Source organism: Cryptomeria japonica, chromosome 2 (assembly GCF_030272615.1).
Source record: "Cryptomeria japonica chromosome 2, Sugi_1.0, whole genome shotgun sequence".
NCBI lineage: Eukaryota > Viridiplantae > Streptophyta > Pinopsida > Cupressales > Cupressaceae > Cryptomeria > Cryptomeria japonica.
The window spans coordinates 78,998,001-79,015,028 of NC_081406.1; positions in this window are offsets into that span (position 1 = coordinate 78,998,001).

A 17,028-nucleotide genomic window follows, 5' to 3' on the forward strand; every position below is an offset into this window, starting at 1 on the left:
ATTCTGAAAGTGGTTTATCTTTCCACTTGATAAGATGCTCCATGTACACTTGATGGTGAGTCTTCTTGTAAACTCTTGAGTCCAACACCTTTTCAGCTCGAGGAATGGATGGAGAAGGAAAAGAAAGGTCTAAAAGTGACTTGTGAACATCTGAGACTCTATCATCCTCCTTAGGAATCTAACCTTTGAATGCCACCAGATCTAAAACATTGAAAATAGGAGACAAAGAAAGATCAGTAGGCAAATCAATTTTATATGCATTAGAACCATACTTAGCCAATATCTTGCAAGGACCTATCCGCCTCATTTGGAGCTTGTTGGGAACTCCCTTTTTCAATCTATACTTGTTCAAATGCACCATCACAAAGTCCCCAACTAAAAATTAAACATCCCTCTTTGATGCATCCACTCTAGCCTTCACTTTTTGTGAGGTATCTTGAAGAGTCTTTCTCACTTGCTCATGAACTTCCTTCATTGATTGAGCCATGTCATCTATTGTACCACTCTTTTTTTGCATGTTACCAATATCCCTTAACTCCATGACACCCCTTGGGTGCATCCCATAAACAATCTCAAAGGGACTCTTACCAGTTGACCTATTAACACTATCATTGTATGCAAATTCTGCCTGATGGATGAGCTAATCCCAACTTTGGCTATATTCCTTTGTCAAACACCTTATGAGGTCACCAAGAGTCCTATTGACCACATCAGTTTGGCCATCATTCTATGGGTGATAATCTGAACCAAAAGAAATATTAGTACTTCCACAATGTCTTCCAAAAATGGCCAAGAAACTTAACATCTCTATCAGAAACAATGCTAGAAGGTAATCCATGGATTCTAATAACTTCCTTGAAAAACAAATAGGCTATATGACTAGCATCATGTGTAGTCTTGCAAGGAATAAAGTGTTCCATTTTACTAAATCTATCCATAATCATAAAGATGCTATCAAAACCAGCTTGAGTCTTAGGTAATCCTACCATAAAATCCATGCTAACACATTCCCAAGGCCTTGTAGGAATTGGAAGAGGCTGATAAAGACCAGCATTGGAAGCATTACCTTTTTCTTTCTAACAAACCATACATTGCTCCACATACCTTCTAACATCTCGCTGAATTTTAGGCCAATAATAGAAACATTGCACCAACTCCAATGTCTTGTTGAGACCAAAATGTCCACTCAAACACCCATTGTGATATTCTTGAATCAGATTCTCCCTCATTGAGCTTTTAAGAACACATAGCTGCCCACATTTAAACAACAAACCATTTTGCAAAGTATAATCATCATATTCACTATGAAAAAAATTATCAAATGCTTGGCAAACCTTATAGATGGCTGCAAAATAGTCATCAGTAGGATACATTGCTTTGAAGTATTCTATGCCAATACTCTGAACTTGTACTTACTGCACTGTTAGAAGCCTTCTACTCAAAGCATTTGCTACTTTATTGCATTGTCCTTTCTTGTGCTTAAGAGTAAAAGTGTATGACTGTAAGAACTCAACCCATTTAACATGCCTATGATTTAACTTATCTTGTGAATTCAAGAAACTCAAAGCCCGATTATCTGTATAAACAACAAATTCCTTTGGAAGCAAATAATGTCTCCACTTTCTAAGTGATTGAACTAAAGCATAGAGTTTCAAATCATAGGAAGAATACTTCTTTTTTGCATCATTTAATTTTTCACTAAAGAAAGATACAGGTCTATTTTCTTGACTCAACACTGCGCCTACTGCAATATTACTAGCATCACATTCAATAGTAAATAACTTGTCAAAACTAGGAAGTATAAGCAATGGTTGAGAAGCAACCTTGGTTTTCAAAAGTTCAAACCCCTTATTTGCTGCATCTGTCCACTGAAACTTCACCTTAGCTCCACGTTTTATAGTATCAAGCATTGGTGCACAAATCTCACTAAACCCTCTGATGAACTTCTTGTAGAACTGTGCTAAACCATGAAAACTTTGGACATCACTTGCGCATTTGGGTGTAGGCCAATTTGTGATGGCTTCTACCTTGGTTTTATCCATTTTCAAATCTCCACTTGAGATCACAAAGCCAAGATAAACCAATTCCTGTTTCATAAAATCACACTTTTCCAAATTGATTGTCAGTTGTTCATCATATAATTTGTTCAAGACAATTCGAAGATGTTTCAAATGCTCTTCTTGGGTTTTACTAAAAATTAGAATGTCATCTAAGTACACCACTACAAATGTACCAATGAAATCATGCAACACTTCATTCATGAGTCTCATGAATGTACTTGGGGCATTAGAAAGACCAAATGACATAACTAGCCACTCATAAAGACCCTCATTTGTTTTGAAGGTTGTTTTCCATTCATCACCTTCTTTTACCCTGATCCGATGATAACCTCTTTTGAGGTCAATTTTTGTGAAATACCTGGCACCTCCCAAACAATTCATCAAATCTTCAATCCTTGGAATAGGAAATCTATACTTGATAGTGATTCTATTAATGGCTCCTGAATCTATTCATAATCTCCATGTACCTCCTTTCTTGGGTGTTAAAATGACAGGTACTACACAACGACTTATGCTTTTCCTTATTAGATTTTGATCTAGGAGTTCTTGCACTTGTCTTGCCACTTCTTTATTATGTTCAGGTGTCATATTATAGGCTGCTTTGTTTGGTAAAGAGGCTCCTAGTATGAAGTCTGTCTGATGGCTAATGGCTCTAGGAGGTGGTAAAGTTGTAGGTGTTCCATCCCTTATGATTTCCTTAAAGTTATCAAGTATTTGCTGCACTTCTTATGGCATCTCAACCTTCTTCTCCTTCTTTTCTTCCTTAGGTGTCACTATGAGTGCAAATCCCACTCCTTTACCCTCTTCAAGTGTGTTAATAAACTTTTTCTCATTCACTATCAAAATATTCTGATTCTTTGAACTGCTGCCCTCTTTCTCTTCATTTATAGACTGAATTTTGTATGTAATACCATCCTTCTTAAATGAGTAGGAGTTCTTTTCACCATTGTGTATGGATTTCCTGTCAAATTGCCAAGGTCTACCAAGAAGTAGATGGCAAGCATCCATTGGAATAATATAACATAAGATCTTATCTTGATACCCTCCTACAGTGAATTCTACCCATGTTTGTTCACTGACAAGATTGTTAGGATTCCCACAGATACTGAGAGGGGGGGGTGAATCAGTATCTAACCAGTTTATAGATTTTCTTGACTTAAAACATGTAGAGCATATTAATACTGTATACCAGTAAGTAGAAAGTAATGCAATAAACAGAGATAAAAACAACCACATGAAAAACACACCATAACACAAGGATTTAATGAGGAAACCCGGTGTGGGAAAAACCTCGGTGGTATTTGTGACCCACAATATTCACTTACTAGCCAATAAGAGAATATTACTACTATAAGAGGGGCCTGCACATGCAGGAAGTCCAACTGCCTAGAGCTCATTGCTCAAATACAAAATAGGAAGTCTCACTGACTTACAAAAATGGATTATACAAATCCAATGTCTTGTACTGCTTCAAAATAGCATCTATAATGCCAGATCCAGTATCGGTTTTTGCTCTGCTTCTTACATAAACCCTTAACCTATAATTCGCATAATAGGTCTACCTTATTTCACCTAAATATATTCCTCTATCTTACTTACAAATGTTCTATAATGATCTCTCTTATATAAGAGTCATTTTACAACTTGCCAAGTCGGCTTACAATGATTTTTACAAATAATAAACAAAATATATTACAACAAAAATCTTGTCAACCTTTGTGCTGGTATGCTTCCTTTCACTACCGGTACTGGTGATGTGAATTCCGGTGTAGAGTTTGATCTTACCAATGAACTATCTTTCCGGTGTCATAGGATTGTAAGGTTGCCATCAATGACAAAACCTTCAATCACCTACAATGTCTCATTGGAGTGTGCATATGCCAACAATCTCCCCCTTTGGCATTGATGGCAACACTCATGAGAAAATTCCAAAACTTGCAATCCAAAAATGTGTACCAAAAAAAATATTACCAAAAATATGTGAGCTCCCCCTGAGCAGATAAGTCTTTTGCTGATTATTTTCTCATACTACTACTCCCCCTTTGGCATCAATGACAAAGGTTGTCAAGGTGTCAATAGAGTTGTAGTTTTTTGTCTCAACCTTGTAGCTGGGTGGTTACAATTTCAAAGAGATCTGCCAAAACCAAATTTACACTTTCCATAAACTTCTTATTGTCTTTTATTGCTACCTCTATTCTTTGAACTATACCAGTGAGTTGCTGCATATGCTATGCCGGTGTTTTCTATCCTTGTACTAATGCCTCAAATATTTCCTTTCTCAAGGATGCTCGATAGTCCAGTCTTGGACTCAGTCTTAGTCTCAGATTCTTAGCCTTGTTTATTATTCTCTCCTTTTCTCTCTCTAGATTTAGTGACTCTTCCTCAAAACCTATTATCTTTTGCTCAAAAATTGATAATGTATCAGGTGAATTAACAAAATTGTCTGCAAGTTTATTTATTTCTTCTTGTATCTTGCTCATTTTCTTATCTATGTCCACTGTCAAAAATTTTATCTTGCAAGTATCTTTGTACAGAGTTTTAAATTCCTTTAATATGTTTCATAGTTCTGGTAGAAGTGTGTCAAACTCCCTAGTACACTTCTTTATTTGATCTTCAAAGAATTTATGTTTTTCAATTTCCAACCTGTCTTTGAATGCCTATTCCTTTATCTATTCAACTGTCACTGTGTTGTCAGTAATGTACTTTGACAAAGTGTTAAGTTGACTCAAACCTTATTATCTATGTTGCATTTTGGAGCTATCATCCTCAAAATTGGGATTGTATCATCTATAGCTTTATAAGCTTGTGAATTGCAATCAGTTATTTTCTTCAAAGAATCTAAAACAACTTCAGTTACATTGGTTGATTTGTAGCCTGCTGAGGAGGAACCAACATTTTGAATTCCGCCGATGGAGGAAGTAACCATGCTTGTACTAACCTCTGGTAGGTCAGTCCGTGTTTCCATTTCCTTAAGCAAGGGTTTTTGTTTTTCTCCTGTTGCCGGTGGCACTATTTCCACATAAACTTGTTGCTATTCCGGAGCCTGTTGCTCTGCTTGTTTCTCTGTCTGTGTCTCTGTCTTTTTCCCTGTGCTATCATCTGTCAGTTTACCTTCAGTGTTAACAGTGTTGTCAACTACTCGTGGCTCACTAGCCATGTTAGTTTTACTAGTTGTGCCCTTGTCTATCACAATGTTGACCTTTTGAGTATCAACATCTACTATGTATAGTACTTCAGGATCAGGATTAGTATCCTCTTGTGATACATCCATACTTCCATCTGCCAGTTGGTCTTTTGTCATTGTTACCGGTGGAGTAATCAGAGGCGGTGGGGATAAGTTATCTTTTATTTTGATACTAGGAGGTCCACCAACCTTTCCTTTACCCTTATCTTTGTCCTTCTAATAGACTTTGATAGGCTTGGGGTTCCTTTAATCTTCCTACTTTTCCTTCTCCACAAGGAATATATCCCATCCATTTTTTGTTTCTTTTGTTACCTCTTTTACTCTTCCTGCCATTAGTGCAATATGTCAGTGTGCAGTAGAGAATACTGACCGGTTGGCCTTTACAATCAGATCATCTATTTCTTTTGGAGAGTTGATTGGGTAGACAACAAGTAATTTTCCAGTTTTGATCTTCTTGTCGAGTTCTACAACAAATTGTCTTCTTTCTTCTAGTCTCTTGAATAATTCATCTAGTAGTTCGTCTAGAACTTCCATCAAAAACTTCTTATAGATATCCAGGTGTAAAATAACACTGTTTTCAACTTGCTCTTTGTCATCTGCTGATAGTGCATCATACAATTTTTCTATGTTCTTGAGTTTTTCTTCTTCTGTGATTTCATCCAACAGTCTGTCAATCGGAGCAATGTTTTGTTTAGTCCTTTTCTTCTTTGGTGTTAGATTTTTCTTTGGTGTTGTCTTCTTTACTAGAGACCTCACTGCCTGTTGTTTTTGTCTAGTTCTTCTAGGCAAGGGTGTGGATACTGGTGAAGGTTGTGTTTTCCTTACAACTCTTTTAAATTCAGCTGGCTTGTCACTCTCTGAAGAATTTGCTACCGGTGATAGGTGAGTTTCTGGTTGTTGTGCCTATAACTCATCTTTAGTGATACCGGTTTGTTTCAATACATCTTCTTTTATAGCCTTAGCCTACCTTGAACCTCTTCTCATAGTTGCTTCCACTTTCTCTACTCTCTTATTAGATTGAATTTGGCTTTCAATGGTCTCGACACTACCAAATACTTCTTCCTTAGGTTCATTTGGTGCTTCTAGAAGTGCTTTAGCATATGTTTCAATGATGTGGTCATTAGTCTCATAGCCCATCTCAGTAACCCAAATTGTTCTTGGGATAACTGCTTCCATCCAGATCTCATCCTTTTTAATTACAAAACATATATCATTCTTGTATTTCTTAACAATTTCCTATGATAGTCTAATTCTTTTGTTCATTCTGGCCTTTAGTGCTTGAAAATACTCATTGATATTCTTTTCCTTGTTTTCACCCATGTTGAATAAGTCTGATAATTGTTTTCCTACCGGTATGTCAAATCCAAGGTTCTTGTTACCTATACCAGGCACTTGTTTGGTTATATGTAGCATTAAACATACAAGTAAATTAACAAATCTAAATGTTCCTTTCTTATCCTTCTTGATCTTCCCTAAATTTTCAATCAATTCAACCTTTAGCCATTCAGATGAATCAATTTTCACATTTTCTTTTACCATATCATGTGCACTTTTTATGCATAAACTGGAAACTAAGTTAAGTCTGTTTGCATGTGTTGCTTTGTATCCTAAGATCATAATAACAAATCTAACATTTATATCGATCACATCATTAACCCTTAGAGACCTTCTGTCGGATGTTGTACCAGTTAAGTTCATTACTAGGTCATTTGAGACCTTCTTTGTTTTGTCTGGTCTGCTACCGGTGGAGGGTAACCCTGTTACATCTTTCACTGCTTCCTTGGTAATTTTATGGATTGAATCTAACCAAAAGAATGCACCATGTACTCTACTCAATACTATCCTAATAACTTCCTTGGGGAAATCTAGAATGCTGAGGATTTCTGTGAATCCTAGGGTTTCAATAATTTGGTGTTCAAGTTTTACTCTACCGGAATCATCACAGATAATAGATTTGTACATGTCCTTGATTTCTTCATCTCCTAATTCTTCTATATGGCAATGGATATATATTCTAGGGTCTTCTGCAAAAACAACTCCTTTGGGAATTTGGGAAAAAGCACCTACATTGTCATCTCTTTTAGCTATCTCAGGAACTAGCTAAAATACGGGCCTAGGGCATTTGATTACCTCGACCACAGTAGGGTTTGCTATGAATTCAGGTGCAGAGGAGGATGCCATGATTATAAATGCCTTTTTCTTCCTTAGGAAGGATTGATTGCTGAAGTGCTTTGCCTCTTTGCTCAAAATGCCTTAGCTTTGGAGATTTAGCGCTCTTCGAATGTTTGAATGCTCGGTGAAGTGAAATGGAGTCAAAAACATTAATTTATAATGTCAGTTTTGCAAACTACCACATTTAATGCTTACCGGTTAAGTAGCCACTTAACATATCTGCCGATATAGAAGTAAATTCAACTTTTTACCATCAACTGAGGGCATAATAGCATATGTCTCATTGATTGCCAAACCCTCAAGGAAATTCCTTCAATTTGATGAAGAGACTCCTGCCGGTGGAGTGCTACTATGTTCTATTGGTGGAATGTTGCTTGGTTCTACCGGTGGAGGAGTATTCCTATCCACATTCATTTCTGATTTTCTGATCCATTGTTTTGAAAATTCTTGCTTAACCTCTTCAACTTTTTCTTTACCTTTCAAACTAGGACCTTTGTTGTCTGTCGGTGAGGACTTGCTTCTACAAAATTTAGCAATATGCCCAATTTTGTTACATGCATAAAAAGTCACATTATTCTTCTGAATAGCTTTCCCATAACCTATGTTGGTTTGTGTTCTACATTGATTAGATAGGTTTCCAAATCTTCTACAAACATAACATCTCACATTCATTCTGCAATTCTCAGAGTTATGACCAATTTTGTTGCATTTTGAACATTGACCAATGGGGGTGTTGATATTCTGATAATTTCTAGATCTACATTCATTTTCTCTATGACCATACTTGTTATAGTTAAAGCATTTTCCATTAAATTTATAAGCAGTAGGTTGTCTTACCGGTTTGCTATGATCCCGTGTGTTTGTAGTACCAGAGCTTTCACCAACTTTAAAGCCAATTCCAGAAGTGTCACCTTTAGGTTTTTGATTCTTCAACAAGTTACCAAGTTCCTCTGAGCTTTTCTTGAATTTCTCTTTATGTTGATTTGCAGTACCTAGTTCTCTTTCTAAGACTTCTTTCTACCTCATCAGTTCATTTGAGTCATTTTGAGTGTGCATCAGATCTGTCTTCAACAAATCATTTTTCATAACTGAGTCTTGTGTTTTCATTTGCAGCATCACTTAGTCTTTTGGTCAAATCTTCTTCATTCTTCTTTCTAATTTCAATTTCTTTACAAAATCTCATAGTCATATGCTGCATCTCATTCTTTGTTGTCATGTTCTCTTGTTTTAGCTTGTTTATCATATCATTAAGAGTTTCTTTTTCATCATTCTCATTTTGCATCTTTTCACAAAGTTATCTTCTCTTGTTTCTTGAAATAGTAAGATTTTCTTGAAGTGCTTGAATAATATCCTGAGTGGCCTTTAGATCATCTTCAAGTTTGATATTTTTTAGTTTTTCTGCATCATAGTCTGAGAGAGCTCCTTCAAGTTGCTTCATCAAGTTTTCCATCTCTACCAGTGTCAAGATCTTCCTCAAGCTGTTAGGCTTCTGAAAATAGAGGACCAAGCTCTGATACCAATTTTTAGGATTCCCACAGATACTGAGGGGGGGGGGTGAATCAGTATCTAATCAGTTTATAGATTTTCTTGACTTAAAACATGTAGAGCATATTAATACTATGTACCGGTAAGTAGAAAGTAATGCAATAAACAGAGATAAAAACAACCACATGAAAAACAAACCATAACACAAGGATTTAATGAGGAAACCCGGTGTGGGAAAAACCTCGGTGGGATTTGTGACCCACAATATTCACTTACTGGCCAATAAGAGAATATTACTGCTACAAGTGGGGCCTGCACATGTAGGAAGGCCAACTACCTAGAGCTCACTGCTCAAATACAAAATAGGAAGTCTCACTGACTTACAAAAATGGATTATACAAATCCAATGTCTTGTACAGCTTCAAAATAGCATCTATAATGCCAGATCCAGTACCAGTTTCTTCTTTGCTTCTTACATAAACCCTTAACCTATAATTCGCATAATAGGTCTGCCTTATTTCACCTAAATATATTCCTCCATCTTACTTACAAATGTTCTATAATGATCTCCCTTATATAAGAGTCATTTTACAACTTGCCAAGTTGGCTTACAATGATCTTTACAAATAATAAACAAAATATATTACAACAAAAATCCCGTCGGCCTTTGTGCCGGTATGCTTCCTTTCACTGCCGGTGTCGGCGATGGTGATGTGAGTGCTGGTGTAGAGTCTGATCTTGCTGGTGAACTATCTTGCCAATGTCATAGGATTGTAAGGTTTCCATCAATGAAAAAACCTTCAATCACCTATAATGTCTCATTGGAGTGTGCATATGCCAACAACAAGAACATGCTTCTCCCTATTCAACCATGTGACTCTATAGGGATGTGTGTGAGGGATTCTTTCTAGTTTGATTTTCCTCACTACTTCTTCTGAAACTATGTTATCTGTGGATCCTGAATCAATGACCACCTCGCATACCTTTCCCATGATCTTTCACTTAATTCTAAACAATGACCTTCTTTGAATAGGTTCTATTGTGATGTTTTCACACATCGCCCCATTGCAAATGGGGACCCCCTGCTTTTTAGGCCCTCTTGGTCTTTTGGCTTGCATTTTTGGGGTTTGTTCACAGCAGTTTCGTCAGTCTCTCTGCTTTGCAGGTGTTTGGGGGTCATATTGGTCAAGTCTGCCTTTCATTTGAGCAAATTCGGCTAAGTCTAGGACTCATTTTGTGAATTTTAGGGTTTTTGCCTTCTATCCTAGATTTTAGGGGTTTCTATTACAGTTTTGGGAAAAATGAACATACAACTAGAATCGGGACCCTTCAAAGGACCTCCTAGTAAAATTTGAACCCAAATGGAGTAACTTTCTATTTATAGAAAGTCCCTATTTTTAAGGGATTTTTCCGAGTCCCGGAATGTCATCATTTTGCCAAAAATCAAACTTACTATTTTTAGTAATTTCTATTTATAGTAAGTCATTACTGCACCCTATCTAGGGATCTAACGCTGACACCTGTAAAGTTTCTATTTTTGGAAAGTTATTACTAGCAGGGTTAGTTAGCCAAGGTGACAAGGATCAGGCATTCATAGACAATTCTAATTCCGGAAAGTCAAATAGAAGACAGAGAAAGCCAGAATTGGGTCAAGTACTGAAAGTCCATGCCAAAAATGGAAAAGGCATTCATAGGTGGAAAAATCTGCGAGTCCATCGACAAAGTGAAAATGCGCCCAAGACTGGACTGAGGTGCCAAAATGGAAAAGGCATTCACAGGTGGAAAAATCCGCGAGTCCATGGACAAAGTGAAAATGCGCCCAAGATTGGACTGGGGCGCCAAAATGGAAATGGCATTCACAGGTGGAAAAATCCATGAGTCCATGGACAAAGTGAAAATGCACCCAAGACTAGACTAGGGCGCCAAAATGGAAAAGGCATTCATAGGTGGAAAAATCGGCAAGTCCATGGATAAAGTGAAAATGCACACAAGACTAGACTAGGGCGCCAAAATGGAAAAGGCATTCACAGGTGGAAAAATCCGTGAGTCCATGGACAGAGTAAAAAATGTGCCCAAATCTGAAGTCAGGCACTAAAATGAGATTCCCAAGGAGAGAGGGAAAATCCATGAATCCTTGGCATGGCGAAAATTCTACCCAAGCTAAAAAATCAAAATTTTGCCTAAGGCATGGAATCCAAGGATTCAAGGAGGAATAAAAAGCAAAATTCCCCTCGAGCGAATTTTCGAATTTTCTTTTTTTAGACACCAAATCTCAACCAAGTGTAAAATGTCGCCTAGGAACATAGGAATGCACTAAAATGATCTTCTCATGGATAGTGCACAAAGAGATGAATTCCTTCATCAGGGAATAATTGCACCCAAGGAGAAAAAATTCCAAGAAAGGTGAAAAATTGACTAAGTGTTTCAAATTCCTTCCTTCAGGAAAGAATTCCAGGAAAGGTAAAAAATTGACTAAATGTTGGAAATTTCTTCCTTCAGGACATAGTTCTTGGAAATCATGAAAATTGGCTAAGGTATGAAGAATTTCCTTCCTCGGGGTAAGGAACAAATTTATTTCCAAAGGAGAATTCCTCCACAACAAGAAATCACATCCAAGGATGAATTGAAGATAAAATTTCTAAAGCAAGGAAGGAATCAAGGATGAACTAAACAAAAAATTTCCCCAAGGAAAAGTTTTTAAAAATCCATTCCCAAGCATCAAATCACATCCAAATTTCAAAACTTTTTACAGATTTGGATTCGTAGGAGAATTTTCTCTCTCCTGGACCGTGGAACCCTAATCTAGAAATTTTCCTAAAAAATAGGAAATGTGTAGAATTGACGAAAAAACCTTCTCTGAGCAAGGAAAGTTGAAGAGACTTCAACAAATTTCTTCCTGAATCAAATTTTCCCTCTCCAACAATTCCAGATGTGTTGGAGAGGATATACAACGGCGGGGTCCACTTGCATGGTGAGGATCTATTGAACACGTGCAGTAGAGTGGCGCATTCATTACCAGAATATTTGACCAAATGGCTACCCGGTCATTGCATGTTGAATTTATGGCAGATTCCTTTTGCATGCAGTCGCCGCATGTGGAAATGATGGATTATTTATGACATAATGGGGTGATTTTTGCATGGATGAATATTCAATGCATGTTGGGTGAATTTGAAAGAGGTAATGCATTTAATGCACAATAGATGCTATTTTGGGTACTTTTGAATTAATTGTATATGGGCATGATGGGTTATTAATTGGAGATTCCCACCTTGTTGCATCATGTGTGGAGAATCTTTTGGGCAAACCCTAATTAGGGTTTTGCATGTAGCTAGGGCTTGAAGCCTATATAAAGGGTGATCCCCCCTCATTTGTAAAGAGGAGGGAGTTTTGCATGAAATTGTTGCGTTTGAGAAAACAATAGTGAAACATTGTTCTCTGATGGTGTCCACTTAAGTTATTTTTTCAAAACTTGCATGGTTTCACCTTCTTCACTTAGATTAGAAATAGTAAAGTGCTTTGATTTCAATAGAGAATGTAATGGTGTCTGATGAATTTCCATGGTTCATACTTTTTGCATCTTGCTGATTGTAAGTTGCAGTGTAAAGTTAGTCTGAGCCCCCTAAATTTGTGTTGAGTTCGATTGTGGATAGTTGTTTGGATTGCATCATTTCTGGGTATTCAAATGTACTTTCTCGATTTGAAAATCCTCTAGCATCCCCAAAAGATTACACTGGTTCTTGCGGAGTTGTAGTTGATCTTGGCGAAGCAGAGCTTGGTTTATTTGGAATTTGTCCACCAAAGCACTATTCATTGTTATCACTGCCTTTAGGAGTAGATTTAGATCCTTCTGAACCCTTTCCCTTTTCTTTCAGTTCATTTTAGTCTGTTCGAAGCAGCAACATCGCAGAGTTTCCATATCCAGTGATGGAGTTCCAACCACAGCAAAGAAGTGAAAGAATGATGCAAACGTAAGGCCCCTTGGATTACCAGCAATCACATCAGCCAATTGAGTCACATCCGTAGCATAAAGGAACCTTGGAGTTGATTGTTTGAACTTCTTGCAATCTTAGCATGCAATCATACTTTGATCAAGAGAGAATGAAGCGACTATTAGGCAACTTTATTCTATGTTAGACGCTGTCCTAAAAAACACGTCAATAGGTTCCTCCTTGATTGGCTCCTTTATCAAGACTCTTCTCATCATCAAACTCTCACCATCTTTTGATGTCAAGCTCACTTCATGAGATTTGTTTCTTGCACATAATTCACTTTTCTTTCACCTCCTTGTGCTGAAGTGGGTTTCTCTGGACATCCGTAGGCAAGGTGCCCCAACTTCTGACAGTTGTAGCATTTCATGGTGGAGAAGTAGGACCCTCTTCTTGGTCCACTAGATCTACCTCTACCTGGGTTGCTAGATCCCCTTCCTCTATAGCTGCTCATAACAATAAGTTTGGATTCTCCTTGGGACCTTTGATCTCCTCTTCCACCAAAACTTCCTCTATGGCCTCTACCATCTCTACCCTTACCTCTTCCTCTATTGCTTTGCTCTTTCTTTTTCTTAATCTTCTCTTCCACTTTGAGTGCTAGTTGATAACACTTGTGAACTGTTTGTGGACACAACAAACTCATCTCTTCTTGTATGTTCCATCTCAGTCCATTCAAATACCTTGCTACTTTTATACTCTCATCCTCTACTACCTTGGATCTCATGCATAGTTTTTAAAATTCTTCAGTGTAGCTACTGACATCTAAGTCTTTTTGCCTCAAGTTTTGTCTTTTCCTATGTAGTTGGATTTCATAGTCTTCAGGAAGATAAGTTTCTCTAATTTTGGCTACCATTGCTTTCCAGGTGGCTATTGGTTGCTTACCTTCTTTCACCCTTTCCTCTTGGATGAACTTCCACCAAGTTAAGGCTGCCCCTCTCAACCTTGATTTTGCTACTTTAACCTTTTGTGCTTCAGTTATTCCATCACATTCAAAATGGTTTTCTAGGCCTTCAATCCATTCTATGAGAGCATATGGATCCATCTTTCCACTAAAAAGGGCCACTCCCTCTAAGGTTTTACCACTCATAGCTCTCAAAGCCTTCAAGAATGGTTCTTGCTCAAGAATAGGGTCAGGTATGGGAACCTCATCTTCTGTTGCCACCATTTTTCCCTTATCTCCAACCTTATCATGGACTTCTTCAGTCTTAACTTCAATTTCAACTAGTTTTGTTGCTAGCTGCTCCAACCTCTCTCTGAGTGCTCTATTTTCTTCTTCTTGGTCTTTGACCTTCTTGGCTAGTTCAGCATTGGTCACCATGTTTTCTTCTAAGGATTCTACTGATCCTAAGTCAATTTTTTTCTCTTTTCACCTGAATCTTACTCAAGCTCTGATACCATTATGATAGGGAGATTGAGTGAGAAGTTACTCAATAAGCCTAAATTGGTCTAATTTGATAAGTGGACCCAAGGATATTCTTTTCTAATGCATCCAATTAGTGTTTGGAAACATCAAACTCCAACACCCACACTTCTCCTCAAACAACCACCCTATTGTGTGTTATGCAACATTGTTCTAGTTTGCTTCCTCAAGTTACTCAATTCCTCCACCAGGGGTCCAAACTCCAAAATCATTTCTTGAATGTCTAAATTGATGGGAATAGGTCCATAGCATGTCTTTCAACTGTTTTAGACAACTGGATTCAACTTTTGTGAAAACAAGGCTAAAAAGGGCTACTAACTCGTGGAGGGCTAATTGAGTGAAATTTGCTTGCATAGGATGATGATGACCCTAACCATCATAAAATCTGACATGGATGGTGTCAAATAGGTGTAAACTCAAATATTTTCCTAGTTTTAGCCCTTGAGAAGTTGGTATGGTGATTGTCCACGTTCTTAGGCAAATAAGTAGGGTTTTGAGATGGTTTCATCCAAGTTACAAAGGAAATCAATTCTAAATTGCAAACCAAGCCCCCAAATTCATGTAGGACCTTTGTCACATCATTTTAATCAACTCTCCATCCCTACCCTACATGAAATTATGATAAACACTTGCCACACAAACCTTTATTTGACTGTTTTATGCATTATGGGCGCACTTTCACTGTTTTACTGCACTTTCAAGGTTAGCATAGCATGGAAAACCATCACCAAGGTCTGTGGTAACTTCAAAACACCTTTCCAACACCTTCCACAAGATTCCAAGGCATGGATATATACATAAAGAAAGTTTAGACCCAAAAATTCATTAAATCCCCAAAGCGGGGTACTTGCTGCCAGCTAGAATTAACACACACTTTGCAAGATGAAAAGTACATTGTTTGGAGCTCCAAATGCATCCACAACTCCTTGAATGCTAGTGCAAACCTCTGCCTCTAGTTTTCTCACTCAAATTGGTCTTTGAGCACAAACAAGTTTGGTTTTACTCACATTGCCAGCCAAATCCATTTCCAATTTGCCTAGCATATGCTCAAAAAATCTTCTTTCACAACCCTAGCCAAAATGTGAAATATTTACACTATAAATTTTCCATACAACTTGTCTAAGTCCATCCATGGGAGCCCAAACTTAGATTTAGACAAGTTGATACATTTTTGAGGCCCAAACCCTTGACAAGGCAGTCAAAAGCCAAAAATGAAACTAATTTGTACAATCAACTTCCAAATGCTTAACCAATGAACCTAATACATAAAATTCCTTGAATTTACATTAAGAACAATCTCCATCAAGTACAGTATGGAAAGGAACTATCTAATACAGACTGTCACAAGAAAATGAGTTTAAATACCATTAAAAAGCCAGAATTCTTGATATTTCCAATTGAGAATGTCTTCAAATACAATTGCCAACCCTATGCAAAGAAGAGGGAGGCATATTTATAGAATCATGAATCAGTTTTGAGGTCCTGTATGGACAAACATCTATAGGAGGTTGTCTTTTACAAACTTGTCTTAAAAATGACAACTTTTCCAAACAAGAAAGCAACTTTGTTGCTCCAAATGACATTTTTGAGAAACCTAACTTATCTATCCCTCCTAGAAACTTAGGAATTATTAAAATAACTCACAAAACATGTTCCATAAACTTTCCCAATCATTTCTAGCCCCATAAGGAAATTTCTCACTTTTTAGCCCTTTTTGGCCTAGAAGCACAAAATTGACAATTCAAGCCCTAAGAAGCAAAATTTGATCTCTCAAGAAAAAAATAAGATAAAACACCTATGAAATGACTAAAAAAAACCTATAAAAACATTTCAAAACTAACAAGACACATAAGCATGAAAAATACCAAAAATGGAGAGTATAAGCAAAACTAGGTGCTCCTGCACCAATATATGTATATATATATATATGTGTGTGTGTGTGTGTGTGTGTGTGTGTGTATGTATATATGTATATACATACATACATACATACATACACACAGATATATATAGATGTATGTATGTATGTATGTATGTATGTATATACATATACATATACATATACATATACACATACATACATACATACATACATACATACATACATATTAGAATGCAAATATAGCATCTTGCCCTGGGACAATGCAAGTTAGCCTACAGGTCCATTTAGGGAGCAATGAGCATGTGTTGTGGATGTTGTGCTTCATTTATATTTTTGCTTATCTGAATTAGAAGTTCTAAAGGTTAATGAGTGGTTAAAATTTGATGTATGTTGATTTTTCCTACCTATTAGCATCTGAGTGTGTTCAACACCATCTACCTAATGACTATTTTAAAACTTTTCAAATGCAATATATTTTCTTCAAAGCACTCTATAATCATTCCTTTTGCTCGAAAAATGTACACAAGAAAGTAAAAACTTTTCTAGTTGTGTGCGATGAAGTTTGTCTTGTTGGTATTTTTATAATGTTTAGTTGTGATTGTCATTGATGTACACACACTTATTTGATGAATGAATTATTCTCAACCGATAGCTATTCTAACCGATATTGTATGTATAGTCTTTATTTGTTAAAGACTGTCCGTGTTTTAAAGAAGAAGCTTATTGGTCAAGTGGTATGAAGACCTCAAGTGGAATGAAGACCCTGAGCGGCGGTTAATCTTTTGATCAGATCGACTATGATCCAGTTTTCCAGTCTTCACTTGTTAACCGGTGAT